This window comes from Chelmon rostratus, chromosome 1, assembly GCF_017976325.1.
Source record: "Chelmon rostratus isolate fCheRos1 chromosome 1, fCheRos1.pri, whole genome shotgun sequence".
In the NCBI taxonomy this organism is placed as follows: Eukaryota; Metazoa; Chordata; class Actinopteri; order Chaetodontiformes; family Chaetodontidae; genus Chelmon; species Chelmon rostratus.
In genome coordinates this window covers 26,218,829-26,243,999 of record NC_055658.1, presented here as the reverse complement: position 1 = coordinate 26,243,999, position 25,171 = coordinate 26,218,829, and positions in this window count along the sequence as shown.

Sequence of the window (25,171 nt, the reverse complement as noted above, 5' to 3'; positions counted from 1 at the left end):
TTTAAAGATTAAATCAACTTCTCAACAAAAAGGTATTCTTTTACTCCCTCTGCCAGGAAAGTTGAATCTACCTGAGGGGAAGAAAAGATTCCCACATCCACCTTTCTCCTACACCAAACTGCCTTTTATTTCTCTTGAACTATACCCTCCTCCATTGAACATAAATCCTAATTTTACCAGACTGAGCGTAGAAACACTTTTGGGACTGACAATGCTGTAACATGAATCTAGACCCTTTGGTCATAGATATCACGCTTATCTTTTTGCTTTGGCAATGACTGAGTTGACTGTACTTGAGTTGAAAGTCACAAAGTTTTAAATATCCTTTGATTCGACTAAAAAGGCGCAGTGTGGAATACTTTTTCAGGCATTTTAGTCTTACTGTTATCTTTTAAAGCTTTAGGTGTTGAATTTTAATGAGTAATCCTATTACAAACCCTAACAAATGATTGTACGAACATAGCTTTGAATACAGACGGCTCTTTTTGCGTCTGTTTTGGATACTGTACATCACCACTCTGCATGTTCAAATTAGTGTAAAAGCCACCCGGAATGGCCAGAGCCCAGGAGTGACAGCAGTGACATTTCCAGTCCTGTCCCAACCTGTCATTCTCTCTTTGGGGAAGAGGGCACAGAAGGTCAAACTGCCACTACCTTTAGACTCAAAGTGTCACTGAAGTAAAGAAATACCTGCTACGTGCTAAGCGCCACTGGTAAAAGGCAATATACAGGAGCTGCTTTACATTAGATAGGAGGATTCTGTACTTTTGTGAACACAGCCAAGTCAGTCCTGTCAGCTTCTCCTATCAGCAGGATTATCTTCAGGGATGCTTTCATCTTGTTATGCTTTGTGTTGCACCTCCAGCACCATGGAGCCAGGCAGGCCCGGGACGTCATGGACCTCAAGCTAAGACGCTTCCCCTGTGCCAACACGGGTATCCTGTTTGTTGGATGTCCTGTTTGGTGTTGGGTCAATCAGTGGCCCTGAGGTTGCTACACTGTTTGAGAGAAACAGTGATATGCCTGTTGGCAGTGTTGTGGCGTTGTTGCTTTAGGAGCAGGAAGTGCTGGGTTTCCACCTGGACGTTACGCTGCTGTGAGAAGCTAAAGGCTATTGAAGAGGTGAAGAAGTGAGAGAATACAGGAGAGGTAACCTGAAGGATGGGACATATCGGCCTTTTCAGGAGGGATAGTGGAGCAACCTCGGAAAGGCTGGCACCACTGCTGCAAAGGTCGGCTTAGGGGCCATGAGCTAATGGGTGTATGAGCTAACAGGTTTATTCCTGGTTCCTGCTCGGTGTAACAGTGCATTGCTAAAGAGGTTGTAGGTTATAGGTACATAGGGAAGAAGTAGAAGCATAATCATGAACTTTATGGGTGTAAATGCCAGAAAAACATGAGACCAGTCAATCGTCTGACCGAATTTTAGACCCACAATTATATAATGTTCATGTCAATCTGTTGCTTTAATGATGGCATCAAGTAAGTGAACATAAAAGTACTCCCTTCACTTTGATCTTTGCTGTAGTAGGCAATGCCTGCAGCTGATGAAAAATGTTTTTAATAATTTATCTATTTTGCAGCATGCATATTTTTCATTTGAATTATTAATGGTTGTCATGCCGCTATACACTACTGAGTCACAGTTCGGAAAAATCTCGAGAAATTTCTAGTAATTAAAGAGAAATATCTAGTATTTTGATCGCTGGCTGTTCACCAGCACATTCCTCTGACTAGAAACAAGATCATGGAACAAACCAGATAAATACATGTAGGAAGGTTTCCATGACTACAGGAGATATCTCCACTGACCATTGAACACGACATTGACCGGACAACAAAAAGAATTACAAGTGGGCAGATTGTGTGGGCAAATTGCACTGAAAGCATATTTTCCAGATAAAAGTTAGTGACCGTATCTTAATTTCAACTGCCGTAACTGTCACCTGTGTTGTGTAAGTTGTTACATTGAAATTGACTTTATTTTCCCGTAGCAATAAACAAGAGTTGATAGACTGCAGGTCACCTAATATAAAGTTGCAGAGAGTTCGACAGCTCTTTGGAGAAGCAATTGATAAAGAAGAAGGGATCTTGGCGGTACCCAACGGAGTGAATGGTCATGATATGAACTCCGGATGATTTAGCACATTTTCTCATTCGAAACTCATCGTGTCAGCTCCAAACCCATCTCCCAGGCAGTACAGAGATTACACTCTGATGAAACTTTCTGTCTTGTTTTTCGACTTATAGGGGACAAGGAAATTTCAATCATAAATGTAGAGTGGGAGAGGAACGTTGCTGTAAATAAATGATGAAATTGAGTAGTCTTCCTATTAAAGTGAAAATGTAAAATTGATAAGATAGACATCTGTACAGACATACGGAAGATCTAATTGAATGTATTTTTTACCACCTAGGTTACAAACTATTCTGTCTTTATATTGAACAGACGCTGTACATTGAATTAAAAAATCTCTAAGACCAGACATGCTTGTGGCTGACGCAGTAAGGATCTGAATATAATGCACAGTATTAGAGTGTGTTTGTTCTGTTGGACGGTTTGTGTAACAGACTCCGATTAAGACTGGACCAACCTCTAAGGCAGTAATCATCACCAGATGGCCCACGGGCCACATCCAGCTAGCAGAATATTAATGAATTCAGAAAATAGGCCTATCTAACATCAACTAACCCCTGGAAAAGACATTTGTTTTTTATCCTAGGATGGCAATAGAATGACCCACAGTACTCTGAGTGACTAGTACTCGTTGATCAGTTTGGTTTGGTTAAGACATGAGGAGGTTAGGTTTAGGCACAAGGGGGTTAGATTTAGATAGATGAGGGCATTGTGTCGCCATCCTTTCTTCCATGCAACAAACCATCTGATTATCCGGAAGTGGTTATTCTCATTCTCATTCTCATTCATTCCGATGAATCAAAAAATTAGCCTATTTGACATAAGAGGCGTTGCTTGGGTTGGTTTTATCTGCGTTTGCTTCCTGGGGGTTTATTTTAGATCAGGACTGATTCATTGGTGGTTGAACTGTGTGTTTTGTATTGAGCACTGACTGCCTACTTGGCTGAGGTTTAAGAGCATTTTAAAAAACAACAATAACCTAATTAGGCCTATTTTTTATTTGAGTGTCCCTCACAGGATCTGCTTAGAAAATTCTGTCTTTTTCATAAATCTGTTTGAGGACCCCTCCTGTAAGATATCAGACTGAGACTGTGATGCTGATCAACTGTAGTAGCATAGTCCAGTGCAGTGTGCTTGATTATCACTGCAACTTGAGCACATAGTACATAGTGCCAGCTTGAGATGAGTCCTTCACTGAAAATTCATTCATTCCTTGCCTCATTCAAAGACGACTGCAATAATGAGCACTTGTCCTTGATGCACTGAGGATGGCGATTCTGCTCACACGAGTGATACAGTATGCAGATGAACTCCAGAAAACCCTCGTTGCTGTTGCATTTTTGTTCTGACCTGTAATTGCACATGACAGGTTGTGGCACCTTCTGCTCTGTGGAACCTAAGAGGACGATGGTTGCTCCATCTTGGCTTCACAACAGACTGCCATTGACATGTGACTCTCAATCTAAGTACTTACGTTGTATTCACACTGTTTTTTAGAGTATTGACTACAGTCGTTTCTCAAATCGTTTAGCTCAAGGTCTAGTAGGCAAAATCTGAGATCATTGGTTCTGCCCATGTCTACTGTAGCTCTAAATCTCAAAATCAACATTGTCACTGTCTGCAAATACATCACTCAATTCTATAAAATAATAAAATGAATGCTACTTTTCTAAGCTCCTACTAGTAAAATAAACATTTCCTGGTCAGAGATTTCATTTGTTATTTGTACAAGTATTTGGGTAATTTGAGTAAGGTGGACTGTCACACGACATAACCTGATACCCACTCTGGTCTTTCATTGAGAGTCTCCTCGGTTTTTCTTTCATCTGCTGGTTTCACAGAAATATCCTGAACAGCATTGTTAAAATATGTTCAAAGATTAGCAGAGTGAAACAAAGAAATCTCAATTCTGAGTCTGATCAGAAGATTGAGAACACTTTCATAGTAGATAAGAATGAAGCTACAGCCAGCAGCCAATTAGCTTAGCTTAACACTAAGAATGGAAACAACGCTAACAAAATCCGCCTACTAGCACCTCTAAAGCTCACTAATTAACACTTTATATCTCATTTATCTAATACATATGAAAGTGTGTAAAAAAAAAAAAGTGTAAAAACTTCCTGGAGTTTTCCACTGGTTGCCAGGCAACTGGTTTTGGTTAAGAAAGTCCAGCACATGGCCCCCCTGCAAAAAGTGTTGTTTTTAGAGTTTGGTTTTTGCACTGTTGAACAAACAGTGTTGAATGGACAGATCGGAGGGTGGTATTGATCTCCTCATCTAACTCTCTGGTAGAAAGCCAAAAAAGCGTTTCTCCCAAAATGTCTTTTCATTTAAGAAGTTAGGTTATGTGATTAAATCACAACTTACAAATGCTGAAATAAGCAACCAGTGTTGGTTTTCGAATGGAGGGCTGACCGTGTTCTTCTGGGTATTTGGTGGACATCAACAGACGCCAGCTAGTTCGTGTTTTCTGCCAAAATAACCAACCGTGTTTGGAGCGTGTCTTTGTGGCTGCATCTGGAATGCCTCGTTAAGAATGAGCAGAATCTAAATCACATTTAACGGCTATTGTTGACATATATAGGTCTTTGGTAATTATCAAGAACAATTGTAATTGTTACAGTAAGAAAATCAACATACAGATTGATAAACAACTCACAGTGTGGGCTTATGGCCGTATAATATCTGTTTGGTTTTTCATTCATTAATTTCAATATTAGCGTCGCTGTTTTCTCACTAAGACTCAGCTACAGTATGTGACAGACGTGAGAACGCATCACAAGCAGGGTTCAGCCAGCGTGAGTAGCGCTTTGATTGGATCCACTGATGACTATTCATATTCAGTGGTTCTCCACAGTCAAGCACGATGAAGACACAGCTGCGGCGATTCGTTTTATGTGCCCAGTAGAAAATAAAATCCTTTATTATTCAGTTTTATATTCACCAAGGGTCTTAATGATTGTCAGCATGACAATAATCGTCCATTGTTTGGGCTGAGTTTGCTAAATGATGCACGCTATGCAAACCCATGCTTGCCAAAGGAATATCTCTCTCATGGATAAATGCTTAGTAGTTGTCATCTTGTGATAAATGATAATAAATCCTGAATGTATTGAAAATTAAATTCGGTCCTCTGAACTCAAGGGTGTCATCCGATGGGGCTGGGGTTTGGTGTGCGAACGCTCTGAAAGTTTCCCAGTTCTCTCCGCTCCTCACTCTTTGTTAACTTAAGGCTGAAGGGGAGTGAGGAGTGGGAAGCTGTCATGTCCACCGCTGCATGCTGTTTGTTATGAACGGCACTATTTTCGTGTCTCTCTTCTCTTCTGTCTGTGTACCTTTCAGATGAAGATACGTTGAGGGAGAAAGCACAAATAGGACAGTATCAATCAAACTGCGTCTGTCAAACAGAGGAATTTTGCTGTCCAAATTCAGCATTACTAAAAGAAGGAATTAGCATGCAGCAGTAATAGTGCATACTGTGTCTACTGTGAAATGTAAAATAAGATTTTCCTTAGGAGCAAGCAGCAGCTATTGCCATTTTAAGCAGGTGTAGGACTGTGCTGTTAATCGCTGTTCTCCACGCCAAGAATGACATACTGCACCGTATGAAAGACAACACATGACATTCAGTTTTCCTGAATGTGCACTGTGGCCACCATGAAGGTAGAGACTGCATTATTTTAATGATGGCACGAGTGTCTCCGACTGTAAACCAGTGCAGCGGCCCCTCGCTGCGATGGCAACGCTAACGCTGGCAGCGTCGAGGCATTAGCTGTCAGATCAAATGCAAAGCGAAGAAAACCAATCTGCTACTTAACAGATTCTTGTCTTCCACTAATCAGCTCTCTGACACCTCGCAAAAACCCCTCTCACATGTTTATGACACCTTTTTACTACAACATTTCTATCTCCAAGAAACAGAAACATTAAAAGCCATGAATCAGTAGTTGTAGTAGTATCGCATCCGGGACTGTTTTTAACCTGGTAATTACGAACTGAGGGAACGTCAACACAAGCATGTCAACATTATAACCAAGTTAGAATAATTTCATACTTTTCCTGTTTTATAACAGAGAGAATACTATTTTTTTTCTCCTTTTTTTAGCTTTGCTCAAGCTGTAGCAGGTAAAATCTAAAATAAAAGCTGCTGTTTTATTGGCCTGATAACACTGATTGGGTGTTGCTCTCTTTTATATTCTTGTCTGCTATTATATCTCTAAGTCTCAACATCAACATGCTGAGGGAATCTTCACTGTCTGCAATCCATTCTGAAAAATAATCAACTAAGCGGAACATTTATAAGCTCCTAGTAATGAAGTAAACATTTACTCCCAGTCGAGTGATTTTATGTGGTGTTTGGTTACGTATTTGCTTTATAAGAGGAAGGTGACTGCCAGTTCAGAAGTGGGCTGCCACTTGACGGATTTGATAGTGCAGACTCATTGGACTGCACGCTGGATGTGTGCAGAGCACTACAGGAGAATCCAGGGCCCTGTTCCAAGACACTCATTTAGTGAGTTATATGTGTGATTTCATGAAACCCAGAACCTCATCAAATGTAAAAAAAAAAAAAGGTTCCATTCAGCTAAGTAATCACACATAAGTGATTACTCCATGTGGTTCTTGGAGTAGAGCTTTTTTCTGTGTAAATCTGTGAGACTCATCCATCAGCAAAGCAAGAGTCCAAGAGTCCAAGGTGGCATATCTTCAGTTTATTGCCACATACACATGTAAAAGTTCAAGCAAATGCGTTATTTTTGCTTGAAAAAATGAATGAAACAATTAGTCAGTTATTAAAGTAGTTGCACATTAATTTTCTGTCGATTGACTCATCCATTAATGGAATGATCTGATGCTGACATCATGTTTGTGGGCCCAACATATCTACCACAACCTCATTTTGGCAAACAGGAAACGAACAGTTAGAGAACGACCTGGCAGACGTGGCAGGAAACTTTGACCTTTTGCAAGCCAAACAGGGGATTTGTGACCGAAGGGTGACAATATATGTGGTTTTCATCTTTCCATGTGTTTGTAGGATATATATATTTTTGGTTTAAATCATCCCGGAGTAGCTGAAACTGAGGTTTGCTCCCGTTTTTTTTTTTTTTTTTTTTAGCGACTGACAGAGCAACGTGACAAATGAGACAATTACCTGCAGTCAAGGATTGCCTTATCTCTGCTCCCCTTCATATGACGCTGCTCCTTCTGCCCCTGACTCTCTGCGGTGTCTTCCCGGGGCATATAAAGTACAGCCCAGCGATGCTGGGCTTCCACTTTTGGCTATTCCTCCAGCTCTCGTCTGATGATGCCGACCTGGACGTGGGAAGGGAGGCTCCCTCTGCTCTTCCGCTGGTTCCCCATTTTTTGCTTAAAGAACTGTTTGGCGGTCATTAGACAGCGGCAGGTATCACTGGCCTCTAGTGACGTGCACAGACGCTCTAAGGCCCAAGATTGAGAAGGAAAGCGGAGCACCTTTACTTTGCTTACCGTAACAGCGTAACAGTTATGGTTCCCAAAGGAGCATCTGACCAATGAGGCACTTGGGCCAACTAGAGCCATGTAGGGGACGAGAAAGGCACTTTGGTATGATATTACAGAAACAATGAAGCATGAAAGTGTCTCGTTGGGCCCAGACATATCCTAATGAAAGGGCACTCAGGGCAGAAAAGCGACTGCTAAAATAAAGCATTTAAATCATCCACGTCTTTTAACCCACCTTTGTACTGTGCTGTACTTCTACATTTATCACATTTAAGGTAACTCGTTGTATTGCTATTATTAATCATTTAAGGTCCTGTATCCTCAGGCTGAGGCCCTTCTATGAGGATTGTGCACTGTTCACTTATATGTGTTGGCTTGCTCCTTCAGTTCCATTGGAGACAGTCTGCCAAGAAACCCATCAACATCAGTCTTTTCAGCAAATGGCCAACGGCAACAAATGTTTATGCTCAACTGACAAAGCCCTCTAGTGCCTTTAGGAATGATAACTTAAATCTGCTGAGCTAAAGATGGAGCTACTGTAATGTTATAATCTCCACAGGGAGAGGGTCAGGGGGCTGGATGGGTCAACAAAACACAGAATTTTAACACCTTTTGCTTCCCATGTTACGAGATGGTGTTTTGTACTCACCCCGTCTCACCTCACTGCCCTCCCCTTCAGCCTCCTGCGGGTAGATGATGAAGATGCACCTTCCAGCCCCCGGCTGAGCCTCCAATTAGCTGTCTGCATCCACAGGTCAACAGCTGGCTGTGGGTCGAATGTCTCTGTTGTCATGTTTGACAGATGAAAGTGCATCAGGGCTGAGAAACGAGTATGTGACTGTCAAGATCTCTGTGGTTTTTTATTATGTTCAGATGTGAGGACCCCCTCTCACATTGTTGTTCCTCGCTCAACTTGTTTCCCAAATTAAATGGGCGACTGGACTTTTTAGCTTAACTAGCTTGTTTGTTAGCAATAGCTTGTGCTCCTTACTCTTAATCGAATAATGGATGATTCGGATTCTTTGAGCGTGGGTAAAATGCACCTCTGCTGTCTACTAGATGTGGTGCCAGAGCAGGTTTTATATTTGCACCAGTGATTTGTTCATACTTCCTGGAAGGCGCTGACAAACGACGATGCAGTATCAGATTAGAAAATGCTTACATGTGACGTTCCGGAGCGCAAACACAAACATCCGGTTTAGCCAAGGACATATTGGTGAAATGATGTGCAGGTTAGATGAGGTGTTGTCTAGTGTATGGGCAACCCTGCATGCTATTGCAAATGAATGGTTATGTGATTGTGATTGTGTTTGTAGCTGTGTGGACTTACTTTATAAAGGTCTTATTTAAATGACTGCTTGAGTGGCCTTAAGGATTCTTTGCCTTATAATTGATAGAAGGTCACCCAGTACTGTGCAGTATAAAGAGCACTGATTTCCCTCATTTCACCACGATTTTTGCCCTTTTATAGACAGACTCAATCCACTGCTTTATTCGTTACAGTAAAGACTTTGTGTCATGGTATTGAAGCTGCATGTAAACAGTTGAACCCATATAAGACCTTTGTACAGTAATGACCTAATCCAGCGCTGACTTCAAACCCTTTTCTGATTTTCACATTATATGTTTTGTTAATATTTTCTCACTTTCTGTTTCACATAGTAGAGAAGCAAAAGGCCACACACCAGCTCTCTAGGCCAGTCACACTGAAGTGGTGCTTAACAGAGGACATAATCCTGTGTCTCGAATATATACTAGCATGCTGGTGTGAGTGGAGTTAAAGAGAGTCAAAGCGAGTCATTAACGAATGGAAAGGAGAGTGCTGGAAGGAAAGAGATGAGAGGGAGGGAGAGAATAGACCGCATAGACCAGAGTCGTGATTCTTCTTACACTAAAGCAGGTCCACTGGAAATAAGAAGGAGAAAAAGGAGTAAATATGAGGAGAAAAATGAGACGGCGAGGGGGAGAGAAAGGTACAGGGTGGCAGGGGGAGATTGAAGGCCAAGGGGATGAATGCCTGTAAGAATGAATAAAGAGCAAGGTGGCATAGCCTGGAGGGTTTCGCTGAATTAGTAATTAAAGAGAAATGTGGAAGAGATTTGTGAGGGGAAAGAAGGATGTGATCAAGGATTAGCATTTCACACCACAGGCAGGGAACCTTTTAACCCTTCAAGTGCAGAAGGCTGTTGTGACCCCATTTCCTTTTTTGTGTATATTTTACATAATGTGTCTGATGTCGAACTAAATATAAAAAAAGAAAAGATTTGCACTTTTTTCCCCCCTCAAGATGTTTTCACATTGCCTGATCATTGCTTACGAAAAAAAAAAAGTTAATAATACACGCAAATTATCTGAGGAAAGCCCTCTGTTGTTCTATTTGCTGTCTACTATCTACCAATTACGGGGCTTTGTATGTATTTATTTAACTTGTAATAAATCATAAAATTAAGCTACAAATTGAATGCACCTGTTTTATCGGCAGAAATCAAAGTGAAAGTGAATCAGTTATGTTTCCCCTAATTCGGACATGTAAGATTTGCCCAAATTAAATTCAGGTGTGGAGCATGGACACAGTGGTCATGGTCTAATGATCTCTCCATACAGGAAGTGATTAAGTGGCGCAGGAGATTTTAAATAACCTCTTGTGGCGCTGGTCTTCCCTCCTTCTCTCTTCTCTCTGTTGCTCTCTCTGTAACCTGCTGGAAATTGTGCTATAATGAAAGCCTGAAACTTATATATTACAGCCAATTACCGTGCAGAGTTAACCAGTGGCAGAATTGAGAATTGATATAAACAGCAAGAAATCTGAGTCAAATCTTTGATTCAGATTTTTCTTCTCATTGTAATTTCCCTGCTAAATCTTGTAATTATCATCTTAGAAACTTCTGCCCTTTGTCATTTTTAAGTAGATTAGAACAAATTCTCTGTGGTCTCCCAGAGAAATTGAATGACCTTCACCCTTCCACAAAGCAGCAGCCTGAATCGTTCACAGAGAACATGGCTCCTTATCTTTATACATTAGCTGAAGCTTCCCAGGATTCCTATGAAACAGGATTAATTTTGAAATATTAATGATCCCTTTAAAGGTCTGGCACCTGACTAGGTATGTAATCTTTTAACCCTCTTTGTGCCAGGTAGCTGCAGTGATCCTGGGATTTTTTTTGGCTTAGTTTCAGCTCAGGGTAGAGGCTCCACCATCAAAGTCCCCCAGCCTTTACACTATCCTGCCACTAAACCTCACACTTTCCCCTTTAACTGCTTTCTGCAAGATTCTTTTTTTCTCTAACCCGAAGGATGAGAGAAAAGTATCTGTCAAAGCAGACAGTTACAGTGTGATGGATGAGGTTTGAAGATTTCCATGCTGTCTGCTGTCACCCCAATACCAGTAGAGCTAAACAGCACTAAAATGAACAAGTTTTTTTAAACGTTATATTTTAAAAAATAAGAAAAAATCTGAGTGTTCTGTGTCAATGAAATACATTGCTAATTCAAATTTAAGGATTTAACTAAAGGGGACACCATCAACCACACAATTTAGTGTCTTGCTGTATAAACTGCCCATTTTTTTTTATTTTTTTTTAGTGTGTGTGTTAATCTCATTTTTTTTAATTCTCCCAGTGTTAACTCTTTGCACCCTTTTCTTTTCAGTTTCTCCTTCTTCAGCTGCATCCCAGTCATCAAAGCTGTCATAGTTTTATTTTTATTCTATTTTCATGTACTTTTAATGATTATTACCTCTTATTTTTACCTCTCTCTATTTATCTGGGAATAGTCAAGAGAAACCGTCCATTCAACAAAGTTGCAGCTGACAGAATAAAAGATTTTTTTTTTTTTTTTTACACATGATGCATCCTCGTGAAAAATCAGCCAGTTCAGCCACTCGTTCAGTGTGCAGTTTCATTGCAGAGAGTATCAACTTGAAAATCCATTACAGTTTAATAAATGGCCTATTGTAACCCTGAGCAACTCTGCGATACAAAATTGTAGACATAACATCATAAAAAGGTACTCTGGTCTCATTTGAGCGAGCGCGCTCATACTTCCAGTAGGGGTGTATATTTAAATTAAAATTTGCTGGTGTGGGAGATTGGGGCACAATGCATATTCAGATGCTAATTCTGCGCATTTGTCTGTGAAGCAGTGGCCCATATAATTTGACTTTGTGTGGGACTGTCCTGAGAGCCAGCTCAGGCTGAGGAGACGGAAATTAAATGTTTATGAGATACTGTGAGAGAAATACAGAGAGTGCAAAAAAACAAAAAAACTTTTGCAGTTTATTCTGAGTCACTCACTAAAACTATCAGTACAACAATGTGAAAATACTCCATGAGAAGTAAAATTCCTGCAAAATCCTATAAATTACAGAAATGTTATCAGCTAAATGTACTTGAAGCGTATAAAAATAAACACACTCATTCAGCCCCTGAGAGTGATGACTTATTATATATGAAATTCAATACTGATGCATCAATGCATCGTGGTTGCCAACATCCGTGTTGAGGCCCGCCAAAGGGTCACAAAACAAATCTGAGGGGTCATGAGATGATTATTGGTATTAAAGAAGAGAAAACAAAGTTATGTTACCCAATTTGTATTATTGGTCTGGAGACCACCTTCAGACCAGTAAATGTTGGCTAAAAGGTATACTACCAATACTCCAGCATATAGCAAATTAAATCCAGGATCTTTGAAGGAGAATATTTAGATCTACGTAAAGCATTTGATACAGTTAAACAATTCATCTTCTCATCTAGAACAACGGCTTGGATGTCTTCACGTTATACTGTTAAGTCCCTTATTGTTTAGCGTCAATGGTGTCATGTAGAACTGCAAATGTATGCAGACGACACTGTTGTGTACACACATGCAAAACAGCTGAGTTACAAGCTGCCAAGCACTGGAAGGCATCACACATTTGCTTGATGAATCACGTCTAAGTCTGACTGTAAACAAGACAAACCATGGTACAATCACCTAACACTGATTGACAGGGTCACTGATTTTAAATATCTTGGCGCGGTCCTGGATCTAAACTTAAAAAAAAAGTTAAAACCAAAAAGTATAATTTACAAACAAATTTGAGACATATTAGAAACTGTCGCACTCTGGAAGCAGCCAAGATATTTGTGCATACTATGATCCTTTCCCATATGTCTTATTGCATTACATGTTGGGGCCAGGCTGGTTGAGGTCTTATGGCTGGTCTAAAAACAAACTCTAAAAGGTGAGGAGAAATACAAGACTGAACTTTGAGAATTCAGATTTTGAAATTAGTCTGGTTTATAAAATCCTAAATGGTTTGACCCCTTTTCCACTACATGTGCACTCGCTCTGTTCATTCCATTAGATCCCCCAGGATATCCTCTACACCAGACTGAACCATGCCATTTCACCGCACTGCATTCGTGCAATCAGTTTTCTCTGTAACAGCCGCAAATCGGTGGAACAGCGTAGCTGACGATGTGAGGAGCTGCAGCTCTATCGGCACTTTCAAAGCCAACTTATAACGACTGTAAAAGCTGTTTAGTTCTGCACTCGCTGATTTTGATATTCTATCTCATGGTTTTAGGGGCTTTCTTTTACTTGACATGCGTACATTTGTGATGTGCTGTTGTATGCAGTTTTGCATCGCCTGTCTTGTGTGTTCGTTTTTGTGCAGCCTTGCATGTTGTTTTCACTCTGTACGGTTTGTTGCTGCGCTGTTTCTTTGCTCTGACCTGCCAAGGGACTACAGGTGTGAATTGGGGTGAAACTATAACCTGGTACAGAGCATCAGATGGTGACATTTATGCTTGATCTGTACACTCTCCCTTTTAAATCAATAAAACTAATAAATAAAATAACTGTCCGAGAGAACTAGAGGGCAAGTGGTTATTTTAGGAAGCTCCCAGCACCAGCTATTTTGTCCCTTTATTATGATAAGTAACAAGCCAAGCCTTTTGCGACCGTCAATGAAAAGTCATTCACAGTATATCTTAACTGTGACACGTGTATCTTCATTCACATTTGACGTGCAGAAACACGTTTTATATAATCCTCCTTTTTTCTTAGCTTTTCTTAGCCAGCAGACCAAGCCAACGTCATACAGCAACATTCAAGGTTGTTGTTTTCCAGAATTACAAACAGGGTTCTCTGATGTGCTTTAAGATGCATTGTTTGGTGTGTGCATGATGTCAAGTTCAAACTGTACCCACCGGTGAATAATCCAATGTGCAATTATGTATGTATGGTAATTGCACATGAAGTATGTACATATGAAAGCATGTGTAGTCCTTGTTTGTGTGCTGTTCTGAGCACATTTAGGTGCATCAGTGTGCGTCCTCGTGCACCAGTGGTGGCACTGCCTGATAAATAGGCCTCCAGATGTGTGTGAAGCCTATCTCTGGCAGTGAGGAATATTGGCTCTCCCTGCTACTTTATCATGGAGAGGCAGCTCTGACAGAATCCCTGACACAGAAACCTCTCCTAGAAGGGAAGTGGGGACAGCTTGGGCATAATTAGAATTAATGCAGAGATGTGGAATAAGGAAATGAGCCATCACAATACAGATCAGCTCTTCATTTCAATTTTATGCTTCACTCGTTGAATTTCATGGGTAATAATGGATAGGCAAGGCTGCCGATCACTATTGCTTGTGATGACAGATATGTATGCACTGTTTCTTCATGCTCCTCTAGGCAGAACAATGAGGGGAGAAGGATTCGGGAAAAAAAGAGCCAAACAGACACGTATGTAGAGCAGCTACTTACACAAGGATAAAAAAATACTTCCATGGACCTTGAATGGGTTTGACCCCTCGTTGACTTTACCGACTGTGTACAGTATTGTGGGATGTGGTAATCGTTATGAGGGTGTGTGATGAATACACTGACAGTGATCAAGTTTGTCTAACTACCTGTGACAGCCACCTGGAAAATACATCTCAAGATCCCATTTCATAACAGCTTGGTCATAATAGCTAAGAAAAATTAGAACAGAGACCACCAACACGGTGCCCTAAGGACCACGTGAGTCACCCGCCTGCCTGTTCTAAAAATAGCCCAAATAGCGCCACTTACCAGTTATTTTTCTTCAGTTGCTATTCTTGTTAAATCGCGCTTACATGTAAACTGGAAATGACAATATATATTAAAAAGAAACTTGTGTTTATATTATGTTTAATATAAGTGAACTCTGACCTAGTATAGTTGAAAGGTCAGAATTGTGCAAAACAATAGGAATTTTTTTTACGTTGAGCAAAACGTAGCGTTTGATGGAGATCATATATGGTGAAAACAAGTTAGCGGGCGCAGCGAAATATAGGAAATGACTGACCCCCCAAAAAATGGCAGAAAAAAAAAGCAAACATATCAATTTCACGATGAAGAAGGCCTTTTCAGATGGGGAGGTTGTCAAGAATTGCTAAAATCATACTTGAAGATGAGAAATATGGAACTGATGTAATCGCTACTTTCTCTGATATTCCGGCTGGACCGTGATCTGGTGAGGTGCAGGTGGTTGAGCATCCAGTGTGACGAGTCAGATTTATTTCAAAATTTGAAAGTTGATTTTTGTATTTTACATGATTTATTATTCGTACAAACATGGTGCAAAATAATTCATGATTTGTTAGTGGCTAGTGAAAATGGGACATTGTGATTTATGATCATCATTTGAAAAAGTTGAAAAACACTAAAATATAGAAATAAATTGTTCCATATTATTATTTACCTGTTTCCAATCTTGTTTAATCATTGCTGATATTTATTGTGAGAAATCATCAACATGATCAGTGTCTTCTCATAGATAAATATCGTTAATTATTAATAATAACATATAGTTGAAGGTATATTGAGCAAATTGGTGGGAACTCAGAAGTGGGTATCAGACTGGTAGCCCTTCGCATTAATCAGTAGCCAGGAAGTAGCTCTCGGTTTCAAAAAGGTCGGTGACCCCTGCATTAGAATAACTCAAAATAAATATATATACCGATTTTATGTTCTTATGCTGTTATTTTAACACAGGGTAATCTTATATTGGGGCAATGTGTTGATGCTTAAGAAGGAAGTGGCTGGGTATTCAGTCAATTTCCTCAAATTAAATAATACTACACATATTTTGAGTATCAAAATGCTGTAGAAAGTTTGTAGCTTGATTCTTTACAGAGGACAGCAGCAGTAATTTGAAGTGTCAACAGTTAGGACTGATTCCAATGCTGACCCACCTATACGGCAAAAAAGTACATTTAAATCTTGTACCATAATCCACTTCTGTTTTTCAGGGGATCGTGGTGGCTTTGCGGTCTGAGGGGCACAGCGTGTCCAGCTCAGGTTCGTCCAGAACTTCACTGCTCCTCATTCCCTGTCTCTCTATCCCCTCACTTCCTGTCACCTGTCAACAGTCAATACAGAAAAACAGAAGTATATTTCCTTTTTTATGTGTTTTTGGGGCATTTTACATCGTCCATTTGTCCTTTAGCGCGGGTATCTGTTTATGCTTGTCGATCAAAACCAACTTAAACCTGTGGAGTGTGTGATTATGTTGCAGTTGACATGTGCCTCCATATTGATTCTTCAGGATTAGCTGACAGACACGGTCTGAATTAATGTTTAGTATTGACATCTGTGTCATCTCCATCACATTGTTGGGTTTAATATTCTCACCCCCATCGGGGTCGTGATCCACAATGAGCTCAAGTGTCTCATCCACAGTTCGTCATTTGTCATTGTGGTGCAACCACAAAATGTCATGTGAGCAACATAAAGAGATGCTCAGGAGGTAGCGTAAGTATTCCTATTTAATGAAGTGATCAGTGCAGAATAAGGTGATGGGTAGTAATTTAAAAAGTAAAAATGCTTTTCACAGTTACATGAGGTGCAGCTTCCAACCTTTGCTCTCATTTAAGAAAACAGTCCCACTCTCCTAAAACAGTTAACAACATACGGGGGACAAATTTAAACCAAATATAATCCATCATTAAAAGTCGCTGCGCTCTTTCCTGGTACCCATCCAAAACCTACACCACCCTCCTCAATGCAGACTTAAATATTACAAGGCCATAAAGATAGAAAACCCAGCTGAGACAAGGTCCAGCACAGACTCCTTTACATAGTATTTTTAAATGATTTTAAATGGTGCAGGCAGCATACCAATGCTATTAAAGATAATTGAGAGGATAGTCCCTGTTGGGTCCTCGCCTCTCTGCTGACAATGATTGTGGGTTTTGACAACCACAGTTCATTAGTGGGTATTAGGACAAAGCTCACACAAGAGACCACACTGTCAAAGACGCGTAATAACTTCCTCATTACAGAAGGTATCAAATGCACTGGCACAATACCCGTAGGTCTTCATTTCATTACACCCTCCCCGGGGTGAAAATCTTAATGAATGCAAATGTATAATGCACCTTTATTGACATCCACTTGACAGCAGGCATCATTCTCTAAAGCTTTAATACATGTGATAAGGCTGACACAGTGTAATGTGAGCAGAGACAATTATGAAGATGTGGCTTACCCTTTCCCGTCATTAAAAAGAAAATAATTTACAGATTTAATCTCTGCATTCATATGGATTCTTGCAAAATGATAACGAATTATTATGAATTATTCAAAACGTAACATCACCGTATTGTGAGTAATATTTGAAATGTCACTGCACATGTAAATAAAATAATTTACAGATAATTACTGATTTAAAAGCTTTTGGAATGTGTTAAAATACCACTCTTTAGTTAACGAGTCCTTAAAAAGTAACAATCAACATAATTTGAACGTCAGTCATTTCACAAATGAAAAAAAAAATGTTTTTACTAAAAACACAGAGCACAGAGGTGTGAGGGGAACGCTCATAATTAAAACGGGTAAGCATGCAGCTTTGTTGTGTGTGACAGCCCATAAAGTGATATTTGTTTTTTAAAGCTATAACCATGTTGTAGAGTGATTTGTGCTTAATTTAATTTCAGTCCAAGTCTTCTGATTGTCATGTTTCACTGCCTTGCTCAACGATTTTGAGTTTTTTTTTGTTTTTTGTTTTTTTTTTGACAGTTGGGTGAGAACGCCAAAAGGTACGGAGAGGATTGAGATGGAGACAGAGGTGGGAGCTCTGACTATCCCAGATAGCACAGTAAATTAATTTTCCATCCTCTAGTGTGCTGCACTAGTGAATATTATTCGTCTAAATGGAATGAGCATTCTTCACACGCAGAGAGGAATGAGAATACTAATGTAGTTCTCAATGGAGGCTTTGTCTGTAAAGTACAGCAAAGTGCTGCACTAAGATGACAACAGTGGCCCAGCTGCTGAGAACTAAGGTAGCCTCCATCGCCTTGTAAGCCGTCAGTCGCTGAAATTTCCTTTATAAAAACTGTGGCGGGAAACGCATGAAACGACTCAGCTCAACCTGTTACTCGAATCTCAAATCTTGCTTAACTTGAAGTGTAATTATTGGTGTGTGTCACATGGTACCATACAGAGCATCCACTCAGGTGTTTTCAATTTTGTCTGATTGAACCCTTTCTCAGGGCTGTGTGGGTGTGTCTTACTGGCTCTGCTCAAACACAGCTGTAGCAAATAACCTTAATAATGGCTGCAGACTATTTAGCTGTTCCATTTCCAGGGCTTTGATATTGTGCATGCTGGCTCTTTGTCACGACGGACACCTGGACGGAACAGATCCATCATAAAAGTTACACCTGTGCCTTTCCTGATACAACAAGCTGTCTGCAGTGAGAGGGTGGGAACACTTGTACTTTAACGTTCTTGCTAGCACATGCAGCTTGGTAGCCTTTTTTAACAGCCAACACACTAAAGTTCTGCTCCACCTCAACCTGAGCAGAGGCCTAATTAAGCAGCATAACTAAAAACACCTGTGTGGGTGTGCAGGGCCTTTAAAGGGATAGTTCGGCATTTTACACATTAATCTGTATGGCATCAACATCTACAGTCTCGTGCTCTCACACTGACTTCGCCCCCAAAGTGTCCTCTGAGCCGAGATCTGGCCAGTTGTGGTCAGTGCGAAAGTAGTTCCGGTAGGTTTCCTAGGGCCAGATAAGGCACACGTTTTTCCTCTCAAAACAGCACTCATTCGAATCAGTGATTTATTTGCATAACAAAAGACGTCAACCACAAAACGTCACACCTCGTAATCGTTTGGGTCTAACTTTATCCCAATTGCGATCAATGCGCGCTGTCAGTGCTAACCGTTGTGTGCGAGCCAACTGATCTCTCGTCAGTGTACGATGGTGTTTACAGAGTGCAGACGACGCAACGCAAACGAGCTAGTTTTAGAGCTAGGAGAAGGAGAGAGAGAAGAAGTCCACCGGCTATTCTTTATTTGGAAAAACGAGATAGAGACATGGTGCGCACTTGTGCCTATCCAGGCTGTACCAACAAAGATGAGAGTGGGTCTCCTCAAACATTCCACCGATTCCCTTTGACGAATGTAGCTTTGAGGAGACTTTGGCTACTTTTCTCTGGGCTTGAACGTGGAGCTCACCCAACTACCGAAGATGAGAAAGCTTCGCGTGTGCAGTGACCACTTCAGCGAGGACGACTTCCAGAAGGACTGACAAAGAGACGTATTTTGAAGAGCACTGCTGTACCTGCACCCCAGGTAAACAAAATTGTACCACATATTTTCTATAGCATCCGTGTATAGTCTTCTGGTGATGCACCGCGGGCTATGCGAGTGCAAGCACTGAGATATATTCTATCTCAGTGAGTGAAACATATTCATCTATCGGTGTCATGTCACCAATGATGTTTCACATACATAATATGTTGGCTACACTGTTATTACAATGGTCAGAAACTAATTACTACGTGGAATGTGCATGGTTTCTATGCGTGTACGAGAAGTCCATGACGGCGTTGGCTAGCATAATGAAGATAAAGCTACCCTTGTCAGATTCTAGACTGGAGAAATAACGGCAGCACCCAGCATATGTTTGAGCTAAAAATTCCACAGATTTTATTTTCAGATTGTCACATTTTAAAATTTGGTAGGCTACTAGAAGAATTTCTGACATTGGGACAAATGATGCACCCTGCCCGTGTAATTTGGAAATCCGTCCAAAAAAATGACATGAGAACTCGAAGCAGGCACTTTCTGAAATCAGACTGTAGTCCAGCTGCTAGACATTGCCTGCTAACAGATAATGTTTCTTGATTACTTATCTGAGTAAAAAGTAGACCAAGACCATTTTGAAAACTCTATATAACTGTTTTTTTTCCCCAGGAAAAAAATGTTATACAAATGAATTACATCTTAGTTTGCCTTTCTATTTTAGAGATACCTATTTGTAAGCTCATAAATAGCATTCGCACAGCATCACAGGACACACATTACCATATTGAGTTTCATATATAATGATCATACACCATCCTATCTTGTGTGTCCCCCCCCCCCCCATTTCCTTTTTCCTAGGACAAGAGAGATATAATGTCTTCCATTCACGGCAGTCAAATCAGTGGGTTGCAAGAAGACTGTATGAGCCAACAACACAGGAGTTCCCGAAAGATTTGGTGGCGAAGGTCATCCAACGACGGCTTGACACCAATGTGAAGCTCGGAGACCCAGCTTTCCACATACATCCTCCAGTCATCATACCAGCCAACATTGCCCCAACACCAAAGCCAAACAAGGCTGAATTGGTTTCAGCACACAAATCACGCTTTCATGAGACACCTGCCACTGAGAAAGATGACTGAGACTGTATATACATATATTGTCATAGAAGTGTGTTTATTTACATTGTTTATTTACATTTGTGTCTTTACATTTGTTTTGTATTTTTAGAAAATTGCACGTCAAAAAGAAATTCACAGTAAAGCTTTTGATTTTTAAAATTCTAAAACAATTGCAGTGCATCATTTGACTCTTTGAAACCAGCATATTGTCCACTTGGTGATGGATATGTTCTTCTTATTAGCGCCACCACGCAGGAGGGAAGAACTCTTCTGTTGCCAGGACCAAGCGTCTGTCCTTTCAGAGCCCATTCCATTATGATGCGATAGGCGACCAGCCTGTACTGTCTGAAATGCAAACAGAAAATAAGTTTATGCACATTAGATATATGAAGTGTGTCAACATTGAGTAAACTGCATAGTTATTATGGTTGTATATAAACACATTTTGTTTAATTGACAACACAGCAGTTTGTCAGGAAGGTATCTTCATTTATGCACCAGCATTTCAGGCTACTGTGAAATAGGTATCCTTATGTGTTTTTATACATCTCAGAGAAAATGTCCTTTATGAGTACACTTTGGGCCACGGCGACATAACCCTTAGAGCTCTCTTGACATAATATGCATAAGGTAGGCCTTGCTTTATGATTGAAGGGCATTCATGAGTAGGCTGATATTGAGACACAGTGATGCTCAGAAGTAAATTTTGCTTCAAGTATGATGATGAAATGAACATAAATTACTTTAGGGATGCACTACATTATGTATTTATATTTATAAGTGCCACCCATGACATGGTATGTATAAAACTATAATTAGATTCATTCAATGTTGGATGTGATGACTGTAGGTCGCACTAGCCTACTGCATGGCTCAGACTAATACAATATAACGCCATAGAAGCAAGCAGCTTTGTAAAAAGTAGAAGTTATCTTACTATTTTATTGACAACACCCATACTATCACGTTGTTACAACTACAATACCAAGCTGCTGGTGTTGTAATAACATTTGTAAGAGTACTTCTACTTACATACATACAACTCGGTGTAGGCTACAATTGAGCACTTGTAGGCCTACTGTAGGGTATAAGGCAATAGCATCAAAATAACAGCATGTAGACAAAAACTCACTCTGCAGACAACTGGCCATCGGGTCCAGCAGGTTTGGGGCGCTTTTTCCAGTTTATTTTCGGGATGTGGAAAAAAGTCTCGAGGACACCAGCATTCAGGATTGCAGGCAAGTCGTTGTTATTGGTGATGCAGACAGCTGCTGATGCGCCAGCCTCCTCGTCAATGGAAAGGTCCTGCATGCGAGGCATTACGAGGTCCCATTCATGGCAACAGTAGCACTCAACCTCGGTCTGCATAACTTCGCACTTGTTGCACGTACACCACCTTGTATCAGTCACTCGAGGTCTCGCAGCTGCGGCCCCGATTTCACGTTCCACATCTCTGCTCGCCATCTCTCTCTCTCTCTCTGCCCGTTCTACCTCCATCTGATTGAGTTCTGCATCCGTATATTCGGGTTCATACAGATATCCTTCTGGTTGTGTGCTGAAATCATATTCTTCGTCGCTGCTGTAGTCAGACATGGTGTAACTAGCTTTCCAAACGCTAAACTGTGAATGAAACACCTGGCTTAGCTACCTGTCACGTATAGTGGCTCCTGCGCGCATTGATCGCAATTGGGATAAAATTAGACCCAAACGATTACGAGGTGTGACGTTTTGTGGTTGACGTCTTTTGTTATGCAAATAAATCACTGATTCGAATGAGTGCTGTTTTGAGAGGAAAAACGTGTGCCTTATCTGGCCCCAGGAAACCTACCGGAACTACTTTCGCACTGACCACAACTGGCCAGATCTCGGCTCAGAGGACACTTTGGGGGCGAAGTCAGTGTGAGAGCACGAGACTGTAGATGTTGATGCCATACAGATTAATGTGTAAAATGCCGAACTATCCCTTTAAGTATCAGCATAGGATAAGTGATACACAAACTAGTTTAGGTACAGAGAGCAATACATGCAAACAGCATTAAGACTAAAAAGACTGAACTAGTTTGTTAATGAGCTTATGACAGCAAGGCAGCATACTAGCAAACAAAACAGAAAAAAAAAAAAAAACATCATGGCAAAGTACTAAAAACACGCTGGTAGCAAAATATATCTGCAATTTTTCAACTAACAAGCACAAATTTCAACACAAACGCCCCAGGCAAGTAATGTACCACCCAGCAAAACAAATGCAAAACAAAATTGACATGAATCACATAAAGATGCTTCAGAGAGCTGTCCAGCAAAGAGCGAGCTCGTCTACAGTGTTGCTACGGCTGCATTGGTTGAATATCTGAGAGACAACTGAAACGTAGCTGGTGTACACAGAGTGTAACGGAAGGAAAATATATCCCGAGCTATGCTGTTTGTATTTTTTCACATGCATCTTAAAATAGTATAACAACATTTTTCTTTTAATTATATGTGCTTCGTACAGGGTCCCTGCAAACCCTGTGTATACTTTAAAGTCCAGCACTAGTGCCTCTCTTCAGGCACTCGCGTATAGTTGCTCCCACTGCTGTTTCTGACGCAGCCCTTACAGCCTGCTTTAAACTCGACACAGGAATGCCTAATTCGCCTGGTGCTGTTACACTGCCTATGGTGCAAATCCTCAGCATCCATCTTCCACGGGCTCTAGGCTCTAGGCTTCCAACTCCGCGTCTGTTAGGAGACTTGGGGTTAGGAACGATTTTTCATTGACATGCTTCATCTACCACGTCCTCCCATAGCTCTGTGAGCTCCACAAAATCCATGATTTGCTGCACCTCTGACCACAAGTTTGGCTTTAAACTGTATTGTTGTTTTATTTTTCTTTATCTGTTTATTGCAATATAAAAAGTACCTCATACTGCATTTTATAATACTTTCCACCTCAGGGATCTATTTGTCGAGTCAGTCCAGCTTTACGTGGGCGCATCCTATGTTTATTGTACATCAACGCTCCCTCTCTGTGTACCTCTGTGAAATGGTTATGGTTATAAATAGTGGTGGCGTCTGAGTGTGCATTGAGACTAATATAACATGGAAAGAGTGCATGAAGTTGGTGAGACCAGTGTAGGTGCACTAACGCAGTTAGAAAAAGGAGGCAGAGAGAAACACTTGATGGTTCAAGTTAAAGCAGTGTGTCATGAAGTGCTACGGCATTTTTCTAATAAAGCAAGACAAGCAGGAACTGCTATAAGATGCTGTACAATGCACCTTATTTTTTCCATTCTTGAATACTGAATAGATGTTTTAAAAACATTTCTCCAAGGTCTTCTTCTTTTGAAATATTGTTTTAGATAGCCATTACTTGCTTTGAAGCACATGACCTTCTGTAATGTGAAAGGGTTCCTACATGGTGCTTTCAATCACTTTTGCTGACTGCACTGATTTCCTGGTCTGTCGTCCCAACGGACAGTCACTCTCAGTCCATTATAACCACATTATTTGGATGCAGGTAATGGGAAAGGGAAGCATTTGCACTGCGCTTTAAGACAAAGCCCCATAAGTGCATTTTCATTTATTGTTCAGAGTCTGTTCATAGTTTCACAGACAGTCAAGAGAGGTGACTGTGAGGCATCAGGCATTTTGAACTGCTCTCTGGAACCTCATCTGTCAGGGGTCGGTAGGTCCAGCAGACTATACCCCCTCTCTGCATCTGACCTCTTCACAAGCCCTTAATGGAGGCCGTCCAACAGTTAATCCCAAGTTAAGCCTCCTGTCAAAACAGAGTGAGAGGGAGCTGGAGTACATCTGGTTAGAAGACTGGGACAGCACTCTGCTGATGTGGATGCACAAGTGTGTTATTTTTTTTAGAGATGAACCATGGGCATATGTGTTAGGGCTGGAAGTTAAATTAAGAAGTACATATTACATACTGAACCCTTTTTTTTTTTTCTTTTTGTCCTCATCACTCTTAAGATCAGAAGCTTTGTTATGAACAAAACAGAGGTGAAACCACGCACGATAGTCCGACCTGGTTTCGCGCCAAAGTGTGTCCTCCTCGTCAGTGTCACGTTTTATCTCGCCCTGTCATGAAAAGTAAACGTTCTTCATTCCACGATCACATTTGCAATATTAAATATGCAATGTCCTCATAGACTTTCAAAATTATTCAGATGTGGATGTCCCAGATTTTGCAGAACACTGTTAAAATCAAAAAAGGTTTAAAAAGTCTTCAGCACATAAAATAAGCTATTAATAAACTAAGACATCACATTTGACTCTGATTACTTTAAAGAGATTTCATTTGTTTCTTTTATTCTAAAAATATCTGCTTAATTGGAGAAAAACAATACTGCTAATATTAATAATAACAGTAATATGAATAATCAATAGCTATAATCATTATAATGACTATAATAATACTAAGATCTATCATTAGTCGCAGTTTTTATGCTCGCTCTTTTTTGCTCATTATTCCTGGATAGCTGAAGCCCCGCTGTTGTCTAAAACACTTGCTTTTGTTATCCGGGATTACTGTAACAATGAGCAAAATGAAAACCACTGATTACACGTGGGAGCTGCCTCGTAACATTGTCCATCATTAACCCGTATTGTTAAGGTTTAGTGGAAGAGGAATAGAAACCCAAGAGTGAGTAGAGTAAAAGGGATTACGTGCAGTCAATTGAATATTTGGGGCTGTCTGAGTTCCATTCAGTGCCTCGTGCATTTCTCTGATGTCAGGGTTAGTTCTGAAATGCAAAAGGCTGCAATGGCATACTCCTATTGAGATACAGTACAAGGCACTGTATGAAAACTAAGAAGCTTCCAACACACAATCAGCATGGTAGACGTTGACTTGACAGCTTTGAATCAACTGAATAAAGGTAGAAAGGAAAAG